At 42.2% G+C, this 21961-nt stretch overlaps 1 protein-coding gene across 1 annotated transcript in view; it reads left to right on the plus strand.

The window, feature by feature from the left end:
- The first annotated feature begins 8740 nt into the window (after positions 1-8740).
- The window catches only part of BSX (brain specific homeobox), a 41204-nt gene continuing 27983 nt past the window's right edge, over positions 8741-21961 (plus strand). Inside the window, exon 1 of the transcript XR_010664379.1 lies at positions 8741-8798. The gene's annotated coding sequence lies outside the window, so the exon portion shown is untranslated. The remainder of the gene's footprint in view (positions 8799-21961) is intronic.

Genomic DNA, 21961 nt, shown 5'->3' on the forward strand with positions numbered 1-21961 from the left:
TCTTCCCTTGGATTCTCTGACATCACACTTTCCTGGGTCTCTTCTATTCTATCTTCCCACTTTTCAAACTCTTTGGCATGCCACCATTTCTACACTGATCCTTAACCAACTGTGTTACCCAAGGTACTTTGCTAGATTCCATTTCCCACTCTTCTTCACAGTGACTCCAAAACAATTCCTATTCAGCTTTCACCAAGGTGGACAACTGAATGTGTGCATGCTAAAGCACCTCAGTCATGTCCAACTCTTTGCAACCCTATGGACTACAGCCTGCCAGGTTCCTCTGTCCATGGGGTTCTCCAGGCAAGAATGTTGGAGTGGGTTACCATGACCTTCTCCAGAGGATCTTCCCAACCCAGGAATCGAACCTACATGTCTTATGTCTCCTGCATTGGCAGGCGGGTTCTTTACTACTAGTGCCACCTGGGAAGCCTAGATAACTGGATACCCACACAAAACAATGAATTTAGACCCCTATTTCATGCCATGTACAAAAATTAACTCAAAACTGATCAGAGTCCTAAATATAGTTGCTAAAACTGTAAAACTCTTAGAAGAAAACATAGTGTAAATCTTTGTGAATTTGGATTTGGTCAGTGGTTTCTCAGCTGTAACACCAAAAACAAAAGCAGCAAGAGAAATATAGACAAACAGGACACCATCAAAATTAAAAGCTATTGCATGTTAAAAGATATTATCAAGAAAATGAAAGACAACCAACAACCAAAAGAATGGAAAGAGATTTTGCAAATCATACATATGATGAGGGATTTGTATCAAGAATTTGTAAAGAACTCTAACAACTCAATGATAAAAAGAAAAATAGCCCAATTTAAATATGTGGAAAAGATATAAATAGACATGTCTTCAGAGAATATATACAGATGCCCAAGAAGCACATGGAAAGATGCTCGACACCATTACCCATCAGAAAAATGCACTCTAATCCACAAGATACCATTTCATATTGACTAGGATATTGAAAAATTAGAACCCTTACGCACTGGTGTGGATGTGAAATAGTGCACTAAAGCACTTTGCTTTACTTTGTTTGTTTCTTTTTTGGCCATGCCTTGAGGCTTGCAAGATCTTAGTTCCCTGACCAGGGATTGAACCTGGGCCTGAGCGGTGAAAGAACTGAATCCTAACCACTGGACCACCAGGAAATTCCCATAAAATGGTGCAGCTGCATTGGGAAGCAGTCTAACAGTACTTCAAAAAGGTAAACATAGAATTACCATATGACTCTGGAATTTCACTCCTACTTATACATCCAAGAGCAATGAAAACATAGGTCTACACAAAAATCTGTACACAAATGTTTGTAGCAGTATTATTGATAATGGCCAGAAAGTGTCAACAACTCAAACACCGATCAAATGATGAAGGGTAAATACAATGTGGTCTGTCCACACAATGGAATATTATTCAGCCATTAAAAGGAATGATGTGCTAGAACATAGATGAACCTTGAGCGCATTGTGCTAGGTGAAATAGACCAGTCATAAAGGACCACATATAATTCTATTTATATGAGATATCCAGACTATGCAAATCTGTAGAGACAGAAAGAAGACTGGTGGTTGCTTAGGACTGAGGGAGGGGTTTGAGGGAAGAGGTCTGGGGAGAAATGTGGAGTGATTGCTAAAGGGTATGGGATGACAAAAACGTTCTAAAATTGATGGTGGTGTTAGATGCACATCACTAAAAGTCATTGAATTGTACACTTTGTTTTTATTTTATTTAGTTTTTACTTGGCCACATCATGTCTTAGTTGCAACATGTGGCATTTTCATTGCATCATCATGTGGGCTCTCTCACTGTGGCACGTGGAAACAGTCCTGGCACTAGGGCTCAGTAGTTGCGGGGCGTGGTCTTAGTTGCCCTACGGCATGTGGGATCTTGTTCCCTGGCCAGGGATCAAACCCACGTCCCCTGCATTGCAAGGTGGACTCTCAACCACTAGACCACCAGGGAAGTCCCGAATTATACACTTTAAACAGGTACATCATGTATATGTGAATTATATCTCAGTAAAGATGTATGGTGTTCATATCTTAGGGAAAAGTAAATTGGTTCAGGCTACTAAGTATCTCAAATCTGTCCATTTCTCTCTGTCCAGTCTGCCACCCTCTCCTATTTAGATTACTGCGAAAGCCAACTGACTGACTGTAATTATAATAATAAGCATCTTGTGGAGAGATACTTTGAGACTATGTAAATGTCTTGCTCCCAGTCATATTTTGACCTGCTAAAATAAATAACTTTATAAAATTAATGGTTTTAGCATCCATCGATGATGCCTCCTTGAAACAGTTACTACTGTGGTGCTTGGAGTTGGCGATGCTCCATTTCCATCCTTTCTTCCACGTTTATTAACTGGAGGGCATAGTGAGAAAGAACTGTCGCATTTCCTCCATTTATCTATTTATTTATCCAGTCATCTATTCATATAAACATGGACTCTTGAATAGTGTTTTATTCTGTTGATTATAACTGCTTATTATCATTTCTTACTTTGTTGCCCACATTATCCAAGATTTTGAAACTCCATCAGGTTAGCTTGTGTCATTTCAATATGTCCCCATGACTTTTTGAGTCCCTCCTTGCTTGCTGATGTCCCAGGTTCACGCTGTATTTCCCCTGCTCCAGTCATACCATCAGCCATCTCTTTAAGTAGGCCTGTTTTATTGAAGAATAATACTTAGAAACAAAGTTCTGGACACTAGGGGTTCATTGCTACTGGAGTGGTGTTTCTTCACTCCGTGGGCAGAGTTAGGAGATATATATGCATGTGATATACACACACCTCTACTCATTTTCACATCTATCTATTACAAACATGACTTTTTACTGATACCTCCCATTTCATTCCAACACTTAACATTCATTTCATACCTTTCCCCTTTCTATTTGCGATTACTTTCTCTGACAGTACAAAAACCTGGTGCTTATTAATAACAATATACTTACTTATTGACTCAACCTTAAATTATACAAAAAGCAATTTTAGAATTCCTAACCTACAACCTATTTGAAAAACAAACTTCGAGTACCATACTATGTACTCTTTAGCCTTAGAGAATATGGTTTCAATTATTGTCTAAAGTTACTTAGGGTGACTATCTTTCCTTCACGCCCTTTACTGTGGTTATGTTATTAACTTGTAATAAAGTCAACACGTGTTTTTTAAAAGTGAGCAGTATTTGTAAAAATATTTTGAAAAAGCAAGATGTGTATGGGTTGTTTCTCTCTCATAACCCTGAAGGCCTGGAGAAATATGCTGAGGCTGGGTACTCCTTGGAGGAGGCCTGCAGTTTCTTCTGTAGGGAAATTCAAACCCTGATCTCTTCCTGTTCTCCTCCTGTGGCCCATACCCGGCTCTGTTCCTGTGTTGCCTGTTTCTTTAATGCTCTGGGAGGTGCTTTCAAGTCCTGAATTTCAATCCAGCCTACCCCTGAGCTCTCCGAGGCTTTGGCCTCAGCCCAGGTAAAACCTTTTGATACCTGTAATGCCACCTTCACCTGTGGGGAGTTTTCCATACCCAGCATCAGTCCTACCTGGATCAAACATCTTGATTCAACTCGTTTCCTTTCTCTTGAGTTGAGGAGCCACCAGATGGCGCCTCAGAGTCCACAGCAGTCGCATTTTAAGAGTGCTTCTGGAGTGGTGAGTTTGGCTTTAGGAATGGCCTTCCTGAGAAGAGGGAGAGACATTCTCGTTGTATTTTTAATTTAGTTAAAAAATTTCTTGCCATTTAGGTCTTCAGTTCTGCTCTCGGCAAAGCAAAAAAAGTCTCTGTCCAGTCTTTGCCTAGAAACCATGGGCTCCTTCCCCTTTCCTTTTGTTCAAACTTCCTCCAAAAGGAAAAACAAACTTTTCTTGTTTGTTAGCAGCTGTAATGGTTTACCTGCGGTGGGTGGCGGGACTGCGTGATGTGACTGTGGGCTTTGGTCTGTTAGCCTCTGCAGAAAAAGCTTAACCAGGACTTTAAGAGGCTGGAATTCATGTAGGACCTCCCCCACTATCTGCACCTCCTTGAGGAGTCACTGAGCTGTCCTGGACTTCACTTTAACTATGTGTAAGATTAAAGGATTACCGAATTCTGTGGCCTCAAACACAAATCCCTCAGGAGCCGGGGGTGTCAGTGGGGACAACATAAACCTACTTTGTTGTTGTTGTTCAGTGGCTAAGTCGTGTCCAGCTCTCTGTGACCCCATGGACTGCAGCATGACAGGCCTCCCTGTCCCTCATTGTGTCCCGGAGTTTGCCCGAGTTCATGTCCATTGAATAGGTGATGCCATCCAACCATCTCATCCTTTGTTACCCCTGTCTCCTCCTGCCCTCAATCTTCCCCAGTTTCAGGGGCTTTCCCTTCATTCCCATTGTTCCCCAGAGCCTCCAGATAGGCGCCCAGATATGCAGAAACCTTGATTTTGGCTTTGTGAGGCTTTAAGCAGAGGACCCAGTCCAGCTTGCCTGGATTTTTGACTATAGAACCGTGAGAGAATAAGTGGGTGCTGTTTTAATGCACTGAGTGTAAGGTAATTTGCTATGAAGCAATAAAAACCTAGTGGAGACACTCAGCCAGCACTGTGGAGAGACCTACATGGAGTGAAGCTAAGCTTCCAACCTGCCGCATGGGGGTGAGCCTTCCGGTGCAACCCCAGCATCTTAACGGCAGCCTCGAAAGAGATCCTGAGCAGAACAGCCCAAGCGGTGGCTCCCTGATTCCTGACTCACAGAAATCACAAGAAATTATTATCATGCTTGGAAGTCACTGAGTGTGGAGCTGCCCTCCCGCAGCCCCGCCTTGGAATTCCTGCCTTGGGTTCTTAGAAGCTAGAGTTGCCTGAGTCACTCTGGTGAGTGAGCTTAAGAGCAGACTAGGTGGACTTCCGTGGGGGTTCAGTGGTTTGGAATCTGTCTGCCAATGCGGAGGACACAGGTTCGGTCCCTGCTCCGGAGCCTGTGCATCTCAAGAGAAGCCCCTGCCATGAGAAGCTCATGCACCACAGCTAGAGAGCAGCCTCTGCTTACCCCAGCTAGAGGAAGCCCACAGGCAGCAACAAAGAGCCAGTGCAGCCCAAAATAAATACACACATACAACGTAAATACATACACTTTTAGGAAAAGAAAGCAAACTAAGCTGCCTTAGGAGGAAGGTGAAAAAAAATTGGTATTTTTTTTTTCTTTTGTTTCCTAGATACTTTAATAAAACTTTGCATTTTGAAATTAACTAGATGCAACCTGGGAGGCAACATACAGATTCCATGAGCCCTCTGCCCAGCCTCCCTACACACTTGCAGCAGAAACAGAGGAGACACTGAGATTTAAGTTACCCCTAAACATACAAAATGGAGGTACAAACCGCTAGGTTCTTTAAGGGCTCGTTCCAGTGCATGACGCTGAGTGACCTTTGCCGATTCAGAAACAGAGCTGCCCGCCCTTTTGTTTGCAGGGCCCTGGTTGAAACAATTCCAAACAACTGAAGGGTGCACAGGTCGCAGGGGGCTGTGAGCAACCTCATGAGTGGCGGGGACGCAGGGCTGCCGTGGGTCCTGGCCCTGCAGAGGCGCTGGTGCTGGCGGGAAGCAGACGCTGTTTTTTTTTTTTTTTTTTGAGTGGGAAGAAACATATTTACTTCACAACAACAATTGGTTGTTTGTTTCTTTAAAATATGGGCCATGCTTTTTGCCCAATTTAAGTTATTATATTCTTATTGAAATATAGTTGATTTATAATGTTACTTTCTCAAGTGTACAGTAGTTATACATATATTAATATATATAAATATATGTATTCTTTTTTACTTTCTCTTCCATTATAGGTTATTACAGAAGAGTAGAGTTCCCTGTGCTGTGTAGTAGGTTCTTGTTGGTTACCTATTTTACATACAGAAGAGTGTGTCTATTAACCCCCAACTCCTAATTTATTCTTCTCTCCACTTCCCTTTTGATGGTCATAAGTTTGTTTTCTGTGTCTGTGAGCCTATTTCGGGTTCATTTGTATCCTTACACAAATGTATTGTTAATTTAGTGATGATAGTTTGAAAACAACACTGTAGTCCCTAAAAAGATAGGAAAAACGCTCTCTAGATGTGGAACATTGACCAAGACTGTTAATACTAACGGGCAGCAGGTCTATTTTTAAAGGAAAAGAGCAAGGTTCAGAACAGTGTGTCCTCCTAGCTATCACTGTTGTAAATATATACCGTGCTGGCATAGAGTATCTTCAGTAACAAAGATTACCTTTGGGGAAGATAACTGGATGGCTGGGGGCAGCGGTGGGAGGGAGCTCTCTCTTTACTGTGTATCTTTTGCACTTTTAAAGTCCATGTACATGTATTATCTATTAAAAATAAATTCCTTTATTGGAAAGAGATAATAGGAGCTCACCAACAATATACTATTTCCTACTCCCCTTGCTTAACATACTCACAGCTAGAACTCTCTGCACACACACCCCTTCCTTCCACAGGTGCATCTGAACAGTTAAAAGAGAGCAAGTCTTCTACCTTGTACCACAGGACCCAACTATGCCTATGCACACAAGGCAGCCATGCGTCTGTCATACCCCCAGTCACCCCATGCATGTACCCAGCAAGAGTCCCATGTATGAATATGTGTGCTTTCATGTACATTTATGCATGTGCATATATGTGTGTATGCATATGTGTATATGCCTGTGTGCCTTTGACCAGCCCCCTTACTCTCTACCCTCACCTATGCCCGCTTCCATGTGGTACACCTGGATGGAGGCCTCCAATCACAAGGCAAAAAATAGGTCCTATTCAAAAGCACTGAAGGGGCCTAATTATAGGTGACTGTGAAACTCCAATTAGACAAGGTCTCATTAGCTGCCAAACAAGGGAGGAGAGAGCAGACCTGAAATTCAAAGACCTGAATGACAATTGCAGCCTCTGTGACAGGAGAGAGGGGCTTAATTGCCCTTTGAGAAAACTGGGATGGGGTAGACAGGAGGAGAGGGAGGCCCATCATCAGAGAAGGGGAATCCTGCAGAAAAGGCCTTCTCTACTTGTTCTCCAGCATCAACCTGGAGGCCCTGCCACTTGGCTTCCATTGCTGCAGATGAAGAGAGGAGCTGGCTTATTTATTTTTGGCTGTATCGGGTCTTAGTTGTGACGTCAGGCTCCAGAGTGCATGGGCTCGGTAGTTGCAGCGCACAGGCTTAGTTGCCCCACCGCACGTGGGGTCTTAGTTCCTTCTTGTTGTTCAGTTGCTAAGTTATGTCTGACTCTTTGCGGCCCCATGGACTGCAGCATCCCAGTCTTCCCTGTCCTTCGGTATCTCCCAGAGTTTGCTCAGACGCATGTCCGTTGAGTCAATGATGCCATCTAACCATCTCATCCTCTGTTGCCCCCTTCTCCTCTCACCCTCAATCTTTCCCAGCATCAGGGTCTTTCCCGATGGGTTGGCTCTTCGCATCAGGTGGCCAAAGTATTGGAGCTTCAGCAACAGTCCTTCCAATTAATATTCAGGGTTGATGTCCCTTAGGATTGACTGGTTTGATCTCCTTGCTGTCCAAGGGACTCTCAGGAGTCTTCTCCAGCGCCACAGTTTGGAAGCATCAATTCTTTGGCACTCAGCCTTCTTTATGGTCCAGCTCTCACATCCCTACATGACTAGTGGAAAACCCATAGCTTTGACTATACCTGGGATCAAACCCACATCCCCTGCATTGGCAGATGGATTCTTAACCACTGGACCACCAAGGAAGTCCCAGGAAGAGGAACTTGTGATTCACATGCGTTCTCTCCTTCCTGCTCTCTGAGCTGCCTCAGGGCTCCCCCAAGAATCCTGGGGCCTTGGTCCCCTTCCACTCATCTAAATCCACTTTCTGGGCTGCAAGAATGCCTCATGTAGAGGGTTCACATTCTAATCCTGACTCAGTCCCTCCATATCTGTGTGACCTCTGTGAGCCACTCACACTAAATGAACCTGTTTCCTCCATTACAAAATGGGCCAATAATGTCTATTTTCCAGAACTGTGAACAAACACAGAATGGTAAATGAGAAAGTGCTCCATAAACTGCAAGTTGCTACATAATTATTGGCCATTATGGACCAGATCCACTGGACCAGATTGGACATGCCTGAAGGACAAGAGTCATGTCTGAGTCATCTTTGAGTTCAGTCTCCAGCTATGGGTGTCTGATAGAATGGAATCGAAGAATCATTATCACTGTGGGTTCAATGACAGATCAAAACAAATAAGTCGTCTTTATCCTGGTGTGGACAAAAGGAGAGAACATTTTACAGTGGGAAGGAGCTGTGGTGGCCGTACTTAAGTCCTTACTGAGCACTTACTGTGCAGCAGGCATCATCTTAAATTAACAAGCATTCATTTATTTGATCTTCACAATGTCCCTTAGGAGGGATCACATTGTCAGCATCATCTCTATTGTAAAAGAAATAAAGCATCAGATTTAGGAACTTACCCAAAGCTACACTAATGGTAATTAGGGGAACAGGACCAAGGCAGTCTGGCTCCTCAGCCCACACTCTTTAACCATGTAGAGTTTAGGTACCACCTCACAGATGGTGAATCACATATGAGGTGTGTGGCCTTTTTGAAGCCCTTGAGTTATTGTTATAAGCAACATCCCTTGAGTGCTTGTAATACACTGGGTCCTATGTTAGGACTTTTACATGTTATCTCCTTTAATCCTCCAAAAAGCCTACAAGTGCTATCTTTATTTTCTTGATTTTATAGATGAAGAAACTGAGGCCCAGAGAGGTGAAATGAATTACCCAGGATCACAGTAAGAGATGAAGGTACAGGTGTATCTCATTTCATTGCACTTTGCAGATGTTGGGTTTTGTTTGTTTACAAATTGAAGGTTTGTGGCAACCCTGCAGTGAGCAAACCTATTAGTGCCTTTTTTTCCAACAATATTTGCTCAGTTGGGTTTCCCTATAACATTTTAGTGCATTATTTCAAACTTTTTCATTATTATTTCATATTATTTATTTTGGAGATCTGTGATAGGTGATCTCTGATGTTACTATTGCAAAAAGATTATCACTTGCTGAAGACAGATGATGGTTAGCATTTAACAGCAATAAAGTATTTCAAAATTAAGGTATATAGAGTGTTTTTTAGGCATAATGTTGTTGTTCAATTAATAGAGTACAGTATGGTATAAACATAACTTTTAAAAAAATTATAGTATTTTTGACTTACAGTATTTGTTAGTTTTAGGAGTACAGTGTAGTGATTCAGTTAGTTTTTTTGATTGTTTATATTATAGGGTATTATAAGATATTGAATATTATTCCTTGTGTTATACAGTAAATCCTTGTTGCTTATCTATTTTATGTATAGTAGTTTGTATCTGTTAATCCCATACTCCCAATTTGTCCCTCCCTTCATCCCCTTTGTAATCATAGCTTTATTTTCTATGTCTGTTTCCGTTTTCTATATAGATTCATTTATATTATTTTTAGATTCCACATATAAGTGATATAATATAGTATTTGTCTTTGACTTCACTAAATACAATATACTCTAGGTTAACCATGTTGCTGCAAATGGCAATATTTCATTCCTTTTTGTGGCTGAATAATATTCCACTGTATATCTGTACCATATCTTCTTAATCCAGTTGTCTATTGATGGGCACTTGGGTTGTTTCTATATCTTGGCTGTTGTAATTAGTGCTGCTGTGACCACTGGTGTTACATGTATCTTTTTGAATTAAAAAAGTTTTTATTTTTTTCTGGCTATATGTCCAGGAGTGGGATTGCAGGCTCAAATGGTAGCTCTATTTCTGGAAGCTCTATTTCTGGTAGCTTTTTCTGGAATCTTCATACTGTCCTCCATAGTGGCTGCGCTAATCTACATTCCCACCAACAGTGTAGGAGTCCCTTTTCTCCACACCCTCTCTGGCATTTATTATTTGTAGAACTTTTTTTAAAAAACACTTTCCTTTCTTTCATTTGTTCTTTTATCATTTTTGGCCACATAGCATGTGGGATGTGTTTCATACATGGGTGGGGCAGAGTCTTAACCACTGGACCACTGGGGAAATTTATTTGTAGAATTTTTGATGATGGCCATTCTGACCAGTGTGAGGTGATACCTCATTATAATTTTCTTTAATTTAATGTAAATTTCTAAAGTTTATATAATTTTTGGCTGTTCTGGGTCTTTGTTGCTACACAGGTGTTTTTTCTAGTCATGGAGAGCAGGGGCTACTCTCTACTTGGGGTGCATGGCTTGTCTTTGTGGAGCATGGGCTCTTGGACATGGGGGCTTCAGTAGTTGCAGTTTCCAGGCTCTAGAGCATAAACTCAGTAGCTGTGGCACATGGGCTTAGTTGTCCTGTGGCATGTGGGATCTTCCCAGATTAAGGATCAATCCTGTGTCTCCTGCATTGGCAGGCAGATTTTTTTACCACTGAGCCACCAGGGAAGCCTGCTTTGTAGTTTTGCTTTGCATTTCTCAAATAATTAGTGATTTTGAACATCTTTTCATGTGTCTGTTGGCCATCTATGTTTTCTTTGGAGAAATGTCTGTTTATATCCTCTGCCAATTTTTTCTTTTTTTAAAACATGGGCTATCTTTTTTTTTTTTTTTTAATTATTTTTTTTTTACTGCACTGGGTCTTAGTTCTAGCACCTGGGATTCTCTCTAGTTGTGGTACATGGGCTCAGTAGTTGCCTGGCAGCATGTGGAATCTTAGTTCCCCTACCAAGGATCAAACCCGTGATTCCTGCATTGGAAGGTAGATTCTTAACCATCAAACCACCAGGGAAGTTCCCTCTGCCAGTTTTCTAATTGAGTTGTATTTTTTTTGGATATTGTTTTATCAGCTATTTGTATATTTTGGATATTAACTTCTTGTTGGTCACTTCATTTTCAAATATGGTTTCCCATTCTGTAGGTTGTCTTTTTGTTTTGTTGATGGTTTCCTTTGTTGTGCAAAAGCTCTTGATTAGGTCACATTTGTTTATTTTTGCCTTTATTTCTTTTGCCTTGAGTGACTGATTATGAAAATATTGCTATGATTTATTTCTGAGAATGTTTTCCTATGTTCTTGTCAAGGAGTTTTATGGTATCACATCTTATTTTTAGGTCTTTAAACCATTTTGAGTTTATTTTTGTATATGGTGTGAGGGAATGTTCTATTTCATTGATTTACATGTAGTTGTCACATTTCCCCAACCCCAGTTGAAAAGACTGTCTTATCTCCATTGTATATTTTTGCCTCCTTTGTCATATATTGATTAACAGTAGGTGCATGGGTTTATTTCTGGATTTCCTATTCTGTTCCTTTGATCAATATATCTGTTTTTGTGCCAATACCATGCTGTTTTGATTACTGTGGCTTTGTAATATAGTGTGATATCTGGAAGGGTTATACCTCCAGCTTTGTCTGGAGGTTATACCTGGAGGTTATACCTCCAGGTTATACCTCCAGTGTTTGTCTTCAGGATTGCTTTGACAATTCTGAGTCTTTTGTGGTTCAGTATGAATTTTAGAATTATTTATTCTAGTTCTGTGAAAGGGTCCCGGGTGTTTTGATAGAGATTGCATTAAATCTATAGATTGTTTTGGGTCATGTAACCATTTTAACAAGATTAATTTTTCCAGTCAAAGAGCATGGAATAACTTTCCATGTCTTTGAATCATCTTCAGTTTCCTTTATCAATGTTTTACAGTTTTCAGCATATAGGACTTTCACCTCCTCAGTTAATAAACAATTTTTATATGTGTTGGGAAGCAAAATATTCATGTGACTTTATCAAGATAGTCTCTTTATCACAGGTCTGGAATCAAACTTGCACTATTTCTGAGGTGTGCCTGTAGAGTTAAAGTTGGAACTTTGTTAGTCTGACTCAGAGCCTATATCCTGAACCTCATGATATTTTGCAAGTACTTTGCAAAAGCAGCCACCTCTGTTGTTGAAGCTGTAAGAATAATTCTTCGTGGTTAAACTAGTCTTGTTCTAAGAAGAGAAGAGTCTGATGGGTGCACACCACGGATGTAGAGGAGGGACCGAGCAGGTCATGGTGTGCAGGGAAAGAGAAAGGTGGTGACACTATGTCTTCTAAAAGCAAGATATCTTAGTCTCTTTGGGGTGAAAAGATGATATAGGCCTCCAAAGTGTTTGTGGCCTAGAGGTGGCACAGAACTAATACTCAAATTATTAGGCTATAAGGCTTACATGTTGAAGAGAAGTGCATTGGTGGTTCATCATAGAGAGATGTGCATATGATAGATGAAATCAGAAAGGATAAGGAGGAATTTGACCTGGGTCTTTTTTTTCCTTGGCTGCACAGCCTTCAGGATCTTATTTCTCCAGCCACAGATTGAATCCATGCCCCCTGCAGTAGAAGTGTGAAATCTTAACCACTGGACTGCCAAGGAAGTCCCCCTTAACCTGAGTCTTCAAGGGAGTAGAGGATACCAGTGAATGAAGAAAGCTGGGGAGGGGATTTCCAGGTCCTACAGTTATGAAGAACTATAAAGAAAAGATCTTCATGGCCCAGACAACCACGATGATGTGATCACTCACCTAGAGCCAGACATCCTGGAATGCGAAGTCAAGTGGGCCTTAGGAAGCATCGCTATGAACAAAGCTAGTGGAGATGATAGAATTCCAGCTGAGCTATTTCAAATCCTAAAAGATGATGCTGTTAAAGTGCTGCACTCAATATGTCAGCAAGTTTGGAAAACTCAGCAGTGGTCCCAGGATTGGAAAAGGTCAGTTTTCATTCCAATCACAAAGAAAGGCAATGCCAAAGAATGTTCAAACCACCGCACAATTGCACTCATCTCACACGCTAGCAAGTGATGCTCAAAATCCTCCAAGTCAGGCTTCAACAATACGTGAACCATGAATTTCCAGATGTTCAAGCTGGATTTAGAAAAGGCAGAGGAACAAGAGATCACATTGCCAACATCCATTGGATCATAGAAAAAGCAAGAAAGTTCCAGAAAAACATCTACTGCTGCTTCATTGACTATGCCAAAGCCTTTGACTGTGTGGATCACAAAAAACTGTGGGAAATTCTTCAAGAGATGGGAATATCAGACCACCTGACCTGCCTCTTGAGAAATCTGTATGCAGGTCAAGAAGCAAAAGTTAGAACTAGACATGCAACAACAGACTGGTTCCAAGTAGGAAAAGGAGTACATCAAGGCTGTATATTGTCACCCTGACTATTTAACTTATATGCAGAGTACATCATGGGAAATGCGGGGCTGGATGAAGCCCAAGTTGGCATCAAGATTTCCGGGAGAAATATCAATAACCTCAGATATGCAGATGACACCACCCTTATGGCAGACAGTGAAGAACGAAAGAGCCTCTTGATGAAAGTGAAAGCGGAGAGTGAAAAAGCTGGTTTAAAACTCAGCATTCAGCAAACTAAAATCATGGCATCTGGTCCCATCACTTCATGGCAAATAGATGGGGAAACAGTGGAAACAGTGACAGACTTTATTTTTGGGGGCTCCAAAATCACTGCAGATGGTGATTGCAGCCATGAAATTAAAAGACGCTTGCTCCTTGGAAGAAAAGCTATGACCAGCCTAGCCAGCATATTAAAAAGCAGAGATATTACTTTGCCAACAAAAGTCCATCTAGTCAAAGCTATGGTTTTTCCAAGTAGTCATGTATGGATGTGAGAGTTGGACTATAAAGAAAGCTGAGCGCCGAAGAATTGATGCTTTTGAACGGTGGTGTTGGAGAAGATTCTTGAGAGTCCCTTGGACAGCAAGGAGATCCAACCAGTCCATCCTAAAGGAAATCAGTCCTGAATATTCACTGGAAGGACTGATGCTGAAGCTCCAATACTTTGGCCACCTGATGCAAAAGGTCTTTGGAAAAGACCCTGATACTGGGAAAGATTGAAGGCAGGAGGAGAAGGGGAAGACAGAGGATGAGATGATTGGATGGCATCACCGACCCAATGGACATGAGTTTGAGTAAACTCTGGGAGTTGGTGATGGACAGGAAAGTCTGACGTGCTGCAGTCCATGGGGTCACAAAGAGTCGGACATGACTGAGTGACTGAACTGAACTCAACTGACAGTTGTGATACCTAAACTTTCCTTTTTGCAATGGCCCTACATCTGTAAGACTGTGCTATCAAAAGAGATTTATTAAGGAATATATTTTTCTACTTATAATGAAAGCAATAAAACTGTTGATTAAAGCTCCTGATCGTCACTTACTAGACAGTGTTTACTCAACAAACAGGTATTTAGCACCTTCTATGTATATAGTGTTGTGTCTGGTACTTGAAATACATTGATACATAGGTCACTGCGCTTCTTCAAAGAACTTTCTGAGTTTTCTAACTGGACAGTTCTGTCCTATACTATCTTGTGTACATCTGTTATTAGGCCTTTTGAAATATTTGAAAAGAAGAACAACTACCATTTACTGAGAGACAGCTCTGTGCCAGGCACACATTGGGCACTTTCTGTAGGTGTGGTTTTATTCATTCATATCTCCCTTCCACCCACACTCAAATACAAGCTTCATGTTTTGATTATTGCTGTGCCTCCAGTGCCCACAGTGATATAGAGTAGGTGTTCAACAAATATTAGTTGGATTGAGCTCATGAATTAATTCAATTCTCTAACAACCTGCAAGGTAGTTGTGATTCATTTTCTTTCACTGCTGAGCAATCTACTCAGAGATTGAATAAGCTGCTCAAGTCCACGCAACTCTTGGTGACAGACTGCTGCTGCTGCTAAGTCGCTTCAGTCGTGTCCAACTCTGTGGGACCCCATAGACGGCAGCCCACCAGGCTCCCCCGTCCCTGGGATTCTCCAGGCAAGAACGCTGGAGTAGGTTGCCATTTCCTTCTCCAATGCATGAAAGTGAAAAGTGAAAGTGAAGTTGCTCAGTCGTGTCCAACTCTTCGAGACCCCATGGACTGCAGCCTACCAGGCTCCTCCGTCCACGGGATTTTCCAGGGAAGAGTACTGGAGTGGGGTGCCATTGCCTTCTCCAGTGGCTTCGACTTGGCATTCCAAATTAAAGGGGCCTGGGTTTGATCCCTAGTCAGGGAACTAGGTCCCACATGCTGCAACTAAGAGTCCACATGCCTAAAGAGATCCTGCAGACTGCAACTAAGACACAGTGCAACCAAATAAATAATAAATAACCATTTAAAAAATATTTATTTATTTATTTGGCTGTGTTGAGTCTTAGTTGCAGCACATGGGCTTCTCTAGTTAAGGCACACAGTCTTAGCTGCCCTGCAGAATGTGGAATCTTAGTTCCCCAATCAGGGATCAACCCATTTACCCTGCATTGCAAGGCAGATTCTTAACCACTGGATCACAAAGGAAGCTCTCCAATAAATACATTTTTTAAAAAATTTTAAAGTAAAAATACAAGTGCTCCTGTCATTCTGTTCTTCTGCCAGAGAGGCCTGAAGACAGGCATACTATGTGGGAAAGCCCTGAATGAGACATGTGTAAAAGAGGGTTAAAGCAGGGGGGAAGGCCAGGGTCCAGGGCTAGAAAAGGAGTGGGGAATGGGGCTGCATCGTGTGCTAATGTGGAAGGCCGGTACACTGGGCAGAAAACCTTGACTGGATTGGGAAGGCACTTGTGCGTGTGGTGCTAAGTCTCTTCAGTCGTGTCTGCCTCTTTGCAACCCCATGGACTGTAGCCCACCAGGCTCCTCTGTCCACGGGACTCTCCAAGCAAGAATACTGGAGTGGGTTGCCATACCCTCCTCCAGAGGATCTTCCCAGCCCTGGAATTAAACCTGAGTCTCCTGTAGCTCTTGCATTGCAGACGAACTGTTTACCCTTGAGCCACTGGGGAAGCCCTGGGAAGGAATTGGGTAACACAAATTTTTGGCTCAGTTGGAATTATGTTTTAGAAAGATTAGCAGTAATAAACAGGAAGGTTAGGATTTTAGAGAGATGGGAGATGATCAGGCCATTAATTCATCAGTTGAGGGAGAGGTAATCAGTAATTGAATGGAGGTGGTGACAGTAAGAATGGAAAAGAAGGATGGTGTCAGAGTAGACTCATGTCCCAATGAGGGACCGAGATAAAGCTCAGATATGGATTTGCATTGATAGGTGGGTGAGGTGGCTGGTGTGAATGGTCTCTTCCCCCCTCCTACGTCCAGGTGGGCAGCAGCCTCTGTAGGACCACAGCTTTCACCAGTCATCTGGGCAGAGCCTATGGCCAGCCATTTCCCTCGCAAATATTTATGGAGCACTTAGAATGATCTGTTCACAGCCTCAGCATTAGTACTGCTTTTGCACTTTGGGCTTAGGTCAATAACATGCATTAAGGCTGCACTGTCCTAGGGTTTGGAGATACAATGAGAGCAGACATGTGGGACTCGATTAGGCTTCCCCGTTCAATCTATGTGTAGCTCCTCCTTTCAGTTTCTTCAGCCATAAAATGAGAAAAATAATCCCATCTATCTTACTGTGCTGTGAGGATTCAATGAGCTAATATAGGTTAAGCAAATAGAACAGTGCCTAATTATAGGAGAAATGCAAGTGATTGTAGCAGTAGTAGTAAGTGACTGGTGTTTGCTAATGTGATGTGTAAGACAAAGCCCCTCCCCTCAAGGACAGCATCATATAACTGTATTCATCCAGTCTAGCAAGACACTGCGGAAACAGGTATAGACACAAGGGTCATAAAGAGTTCTAAAGTGGAGTGATTTTTTTAAAAAAGTATTTATTTACTATTTACTTTTTTGGCTGCCACGCAGTATGTGGGATCTTAGTTCCCCCACCAGGGGCTGAACCTGCACCCCTCAATTCGAAGTGCAGAGTCCCGAAGTCCTGGGAGTGGTTTTTTAAAAAAAATTTTTATTGGAGTATAGTTGATTTACACTCTTATGTCCAGTTTAGTTCACTCGCTCAGCTGTGTCCGACTCTTTGCAACCCCATGAACCGCAGCATGCCAGGCCCCCCTGTCCATCACCAACTCCTGGAGTTCACCCAAAGCCATGTTCATCGAGTTGGTGATGTCATCCAACCATCTCATCCTCTGTCGTCCCCTCCCCCTCCTGCCCTCAATCTTTCCCAGCATCAGGGTCTTTTCAGATCAGTCAGCTCTTCCCATCAGGTGGCCAAAGTATTGGAGTTTCAGCTTCAAAATCAATCCTTAGTTTCACGTAAACAACAAGGTGATTCAGTTATACATATATATCTATTTTTTAAAATCTATATCTATTTTTTAACTTGTAGGAAAAACCTACAAGTTTTTTCTCCTTGTAGGTTTTTACAAAATATTGAGTATAGTGACCTGTGGTATACAGTGTGTCCTTGTTGGTTACCTATTTTATATATAGCAGTATATATATGTTAATTTCAAACTCCTAATTTATCTCTCCCTTCCTTCGCCTTTGGTAACCTTGTTTTTTATGTCTGTGGGTCTATTTCTCTTTTGCATATAAGTTCATTTGTATCTTTTATTTTAGATTCCACAAAAAAGTGATATCGTATGGTATTTGTCTTTCTCTGCTACTTCACTTAGTATGATAAACTCTAGGACCATCCATGTTGTTGCAAATGGCATTATTCCATTCTTTTTTATGGTTGAGTAGTATTCCATTATATATATGTGTGTGTATATGTACATACACACATATACCACCTCTTCTTTATCGTTCCTCTGTTGTTGATGAACATTTAGGTTTCTTGCATGTCTTGGCTATTGTAAATAGTGCTTCAGTGCTTCAAATAGTGAAGTAAATAGTGCTTCAAATAGCACTATTATAATATTTCATTGATTAAAGGTGAGTGATGCTTGTGATTACTTCTCTATTGTTCAACCAGATCCTTGCCCCTGACAGTCAAGCTCTCTTTATATCTCTCAAACTCCTCAGTGATAAAATGACTATCCACTCTTCCCCAGCATCCAGAATGCTAGATTTCCCACGAGTGTGTGGGAATCAGAGACCCCCATATAATTCTGGAGGTGACATTTATCCCTATCAAGCTCAGCAGATCTGCACGAATTAAGTCCTGGGACAAATGAGATTATGTTCCCTCTGGAGAGAAAAAAAAAAGACAATCTTCACCTCTCCCTGGACACAGATATTCTTTTGCTTGATCACCTGTAAAGCAGATGAACCTCCGAGATGCCCTTTTTCTTGTTCACTTAGGGGTGAAAAATTACCAGCAAAAAAACAATTAGTATCTTCTACGAGCAGGTCCCAAGCCTTCTGGAGCCAATGTTTTTACTCCTTTCTCTGCACAGAAAGAGCATCTGCTTTGGGATCTGGTCCTAATTGAGTCCAACCTGTGCCTTTGTTATGTGTTAATTGTATGCGCAAGAGAGAAGGGGGAGGGAGGGAGGGAGGAAGGGAGAGAAGGGGCTTGGTTCTTCCTTTGTCTCCAGCCTAGAAAAAGGCAATCAAGACAGAGGGTGGTTGGACAGAGGGGTCAGAGGTCAAAGATGGAGGAACTACCTAGACACATTAGTGACTGATTTACATGCGATAAAACAGGATTAAAACAAATCCTTTTTTGAGCACTCATTAATTGTGCACCAGGAACTTTTTTTTTTTTTTTTTTAAGATATGCCATGGGACTTGCAGGATCTTAGCTCCCCAACCAGCGATTGAACCCAGGCCCTCAGCAGTGAAAGTGCTGCGTCCTAACCACTGGACTGCCAGGGAACTCTGACCAAGCACCATTCTAAATGCTATTTATGGATTAACAGAGTTAATCACAACAACTCTCCAAGTTGCTTCCTAGGTGGTGGTAGTGGTAAAGAAAAAGTGTTAGCTGCTCAGTCATGTCCGACTCTACAACCCATGGCCTGTGGCCCACCAGGCTCCTCTATCCATGGTATTCTCTAGGCAAGAATACTGGAGTGGTTTGCCATTTCCTTCTGCAGTGGATCTTCCTGACCCAGGGATTGAACCTGGGTCTCTTGCATTGCAGGCAGATTCTTTACAATCTGAGCCATCAGGGAAGCCCCAAGTGGTAAAGAACCTGCCTGCATTGCAGGAGACATAAGAGATGCAGGTTGGATCCCTGGGTGGGGAAGATCGCCCGGAGGAGATCATGGCAACCCACTCCAGTATTCTTGTCTGGAGAATCCCGTGGACAGAGGAGCCTGGTGGGCTACAGTCCATAGGGTCCCAGAATCAGACATGACTGAAGCAACTTAGCTTGCACATATGCACTCTCCAAGTTAGGTGTAGTTGTTAGTTCTCATTTAAAAAATGGGGAAAATGTGGGCACTAAAGAATTAAGTTTTTGCCCAAGGCCACAGCTAAATTGAAGAGAAGCCAAGATTGGGCCTCAGTGTTCCTGCTGCTGCCTCTGCTCTAACCACTGTGCCACTTGGCTTCTCCCCGAGGTCGCCCCTTGGCTGCTCTCAGAGAGCTGAGCTAGCAGCGGCATCAGAGCAGACTCAACTACAGGTGCTGCTGCTGAGAATCATCTCTGTGATTTCCCAGTAACCTGCCAAGAGAGCCTGGATGAGCAGCAGATGGAGGTGCCTTCTGCATGTAGAGCTCTGACCTGGCTGCAGAGGAAAGAGGCAGTGTTTGGGGACATTAGGTGGACTTCCCAAGTGGCTCAGTGGTAAAGAATCCACGTGCCAATTCAGGAGACACAGGAGACATGGGTTCGATCCCTGAGTTGGGAAGATTCACTGGAGGAGGAAATGGTAACCCACTCCAGTATTTTTTTTGTTTGGACTAATGAGTTTTTTATTCATATAATTGGAATTTTTAAAGCTTTATTATGATTAACATACCATAAAATTCACTCATTTAAAATACACAATTCAGTGGCTTTTAATATATTCGCTAAGTTGAATAACTATTATTGTTGTTGTTTAGTCACTAAATTGCGTCCAACTTTTTTGCAACTTCATGGACTGTAGTCCACCAGGCTCCTCTGTCCATGGGATTCTCCAGGCAAGAATACTGGAGTGGGTTGCCATTTCTTTCTCTTCCAGTAGTCTTACCTGGGAAATCCCATGGACAGAGGAATCTGGCAGGCTACAGTCCATGGTGTCGCAAAGAGATGGACGTGACTGAGCGGGAACATCCATTAGGGCTATCAAGGAAACAGGGTATGCAACAGGTTGAGACAAGCAAAGGCAGATTAACACCTGCCACTGGGACCATGGGCTGAAACACAAAGCCCAAATTCTCTAGTAAAGCACCACAGGTGCCTCACCTTGTGGCTTCTGCCAAGTTCCCAGCCTCAGGTACTTGTTTTGGATGACGACTGAGAAGAGGAAATTCCTCTCTCCTGTTGCACCTTCTTCTCATTGCCACCCTACTGGCTAAACACAGCATCCCCCTGATTGCAGAAGAATTGCTTGGGTTCAAATCCGCATGCCAGGCTCCAATCCTTCTGTTTCTCAGAGCACAGAGTTACATGTTCAAATATCCTTGGGAAATAAAGGAGGTATAGCTCAATAGTGAGTGAGTGGTGCCTCCTGCCTTAACCTTAAAAGCACGCATTTTGCCTAAAAGCTTTCAGGATAAAAACATAAAAAAACACTGCTGAGCAGTTCAGGGCTCTTGGCTCCCCAGGAGGAGGAAGGATGGGAGTGAACCTAGAATTTCTCCTTTCCTGTGAATTCCTAATAATAAGGAAGCAGCATGGTGTGATTCATCCATACTGTAAAGGCATGCATGGATTCCGAAGCCAGATTATGTGATTTTGACTCCAGCTCTACTATTCATTACCTGTGTGACCTGAGGCAAACTTATATGCCTCCCTTGGCCTCCATGTCTTCATCTGTAAAATGGGGGAAATGGTAGAACCTGCTTCATGACAGCTGTTGTAAGAATTAAATGAGTTACATGTAAACTGCTTAGAAGAGTGTCTGGCCCCTATTTGGTTCCATACAAGTGTTAGCAATTACTATTTCTACAGTGCACATCTCACAAGTTCTGGATGCTGTGGATATACAATGACAACCTACAGTTCTGTGTGCAGCCTGACAGCAAGAAGGTATATATGTCATGTGTGCATGCATGTTAAGTCACTTCAGTTGTGTCTGACTCTTTGTGATCCCATGGACTATAGCCTGTCAGGCTCCTCTGTCCATAGGATTCTTCCAGGCAAGAGTACTGGAGTGGGTCGCCATGCCTTCCTCCAGGGGTCTACCTGACCCAGGGATTGAATCTGTGTCTCTTATGTCTCCTGCACTGGTGAGCAGGTTCTTTACCACTAGTGCCGCCTGTTGTTGTCCAGTCACTTAGTTGTGTCCAACTCTTTGCAACCCCATGAACTGAAGCACACCAGACTTCCCTGTCCTTCACCATACCTGGGAAACCCCATATATGTCACAGTATCTCTAATTTACCAGGTTCCCTGGAGTTCACCATTGTATCACTCATTATTTTGTAATTATTAATAATAAATAATTAGTAATAGTATTATTTATTATGTAATACAATGTTTTAATAACAATAAAATTAACTAAAAGTAATGGGGTTCCTCTGTCCATGGGATTCTCCAGGCAAGAATACTGGGGTGATTTCCATTTCCTTCTCCAGGAGATCTTCCCAACCCAGGGATGGAACCCCCATCTCTTGCATCTCCTGCATTGGCAGGTGGATTCTTTATCACTAGCATCACCTGGGAAGCCTACATATAGAGAATGTTCTATTAGTTGGATGCCACACTAACTATTTTCTATGTATCATTTCAGTTTTCCCATAAATTGTACATGACAAGGACTATTATTATCTTCATTTTACAGATGAGGTTCCTGAGGTTTACCAAAGCTAACTAAATTACTCAGTCAATTTTTATAAAGCTGCCTCAATTTAATATAATCCTATGTCAATATCTTTTTCCATAGGACTGGAAAAGGTCAGTTTTCATTCCAATCCCAAAGAAAGGCAATGCCAAAGAGTGTTCAAACTACCCAACAATTGCACTCACCTCATGCAAAGTAATACTCAAAATTCTCCAAGCCAGGCTTCAACAGTTCCTGAACCAAGAGCTTCCAG

The sequence above is a fragment of the Muntiacus reevesi genome, chromosome 9 (genome assembly GCF_963930625.1).
Source record: "Muntiacus reevesi chromosome 9, mMunRee1.1, whole genome shotgun sequence".
Lineage (NCBI taxonomy): Eukaryota > Metazoa > Chordata > Mammalia > Artiodactyla > Cervidae > Muntiacus > Muntiacus reevesi.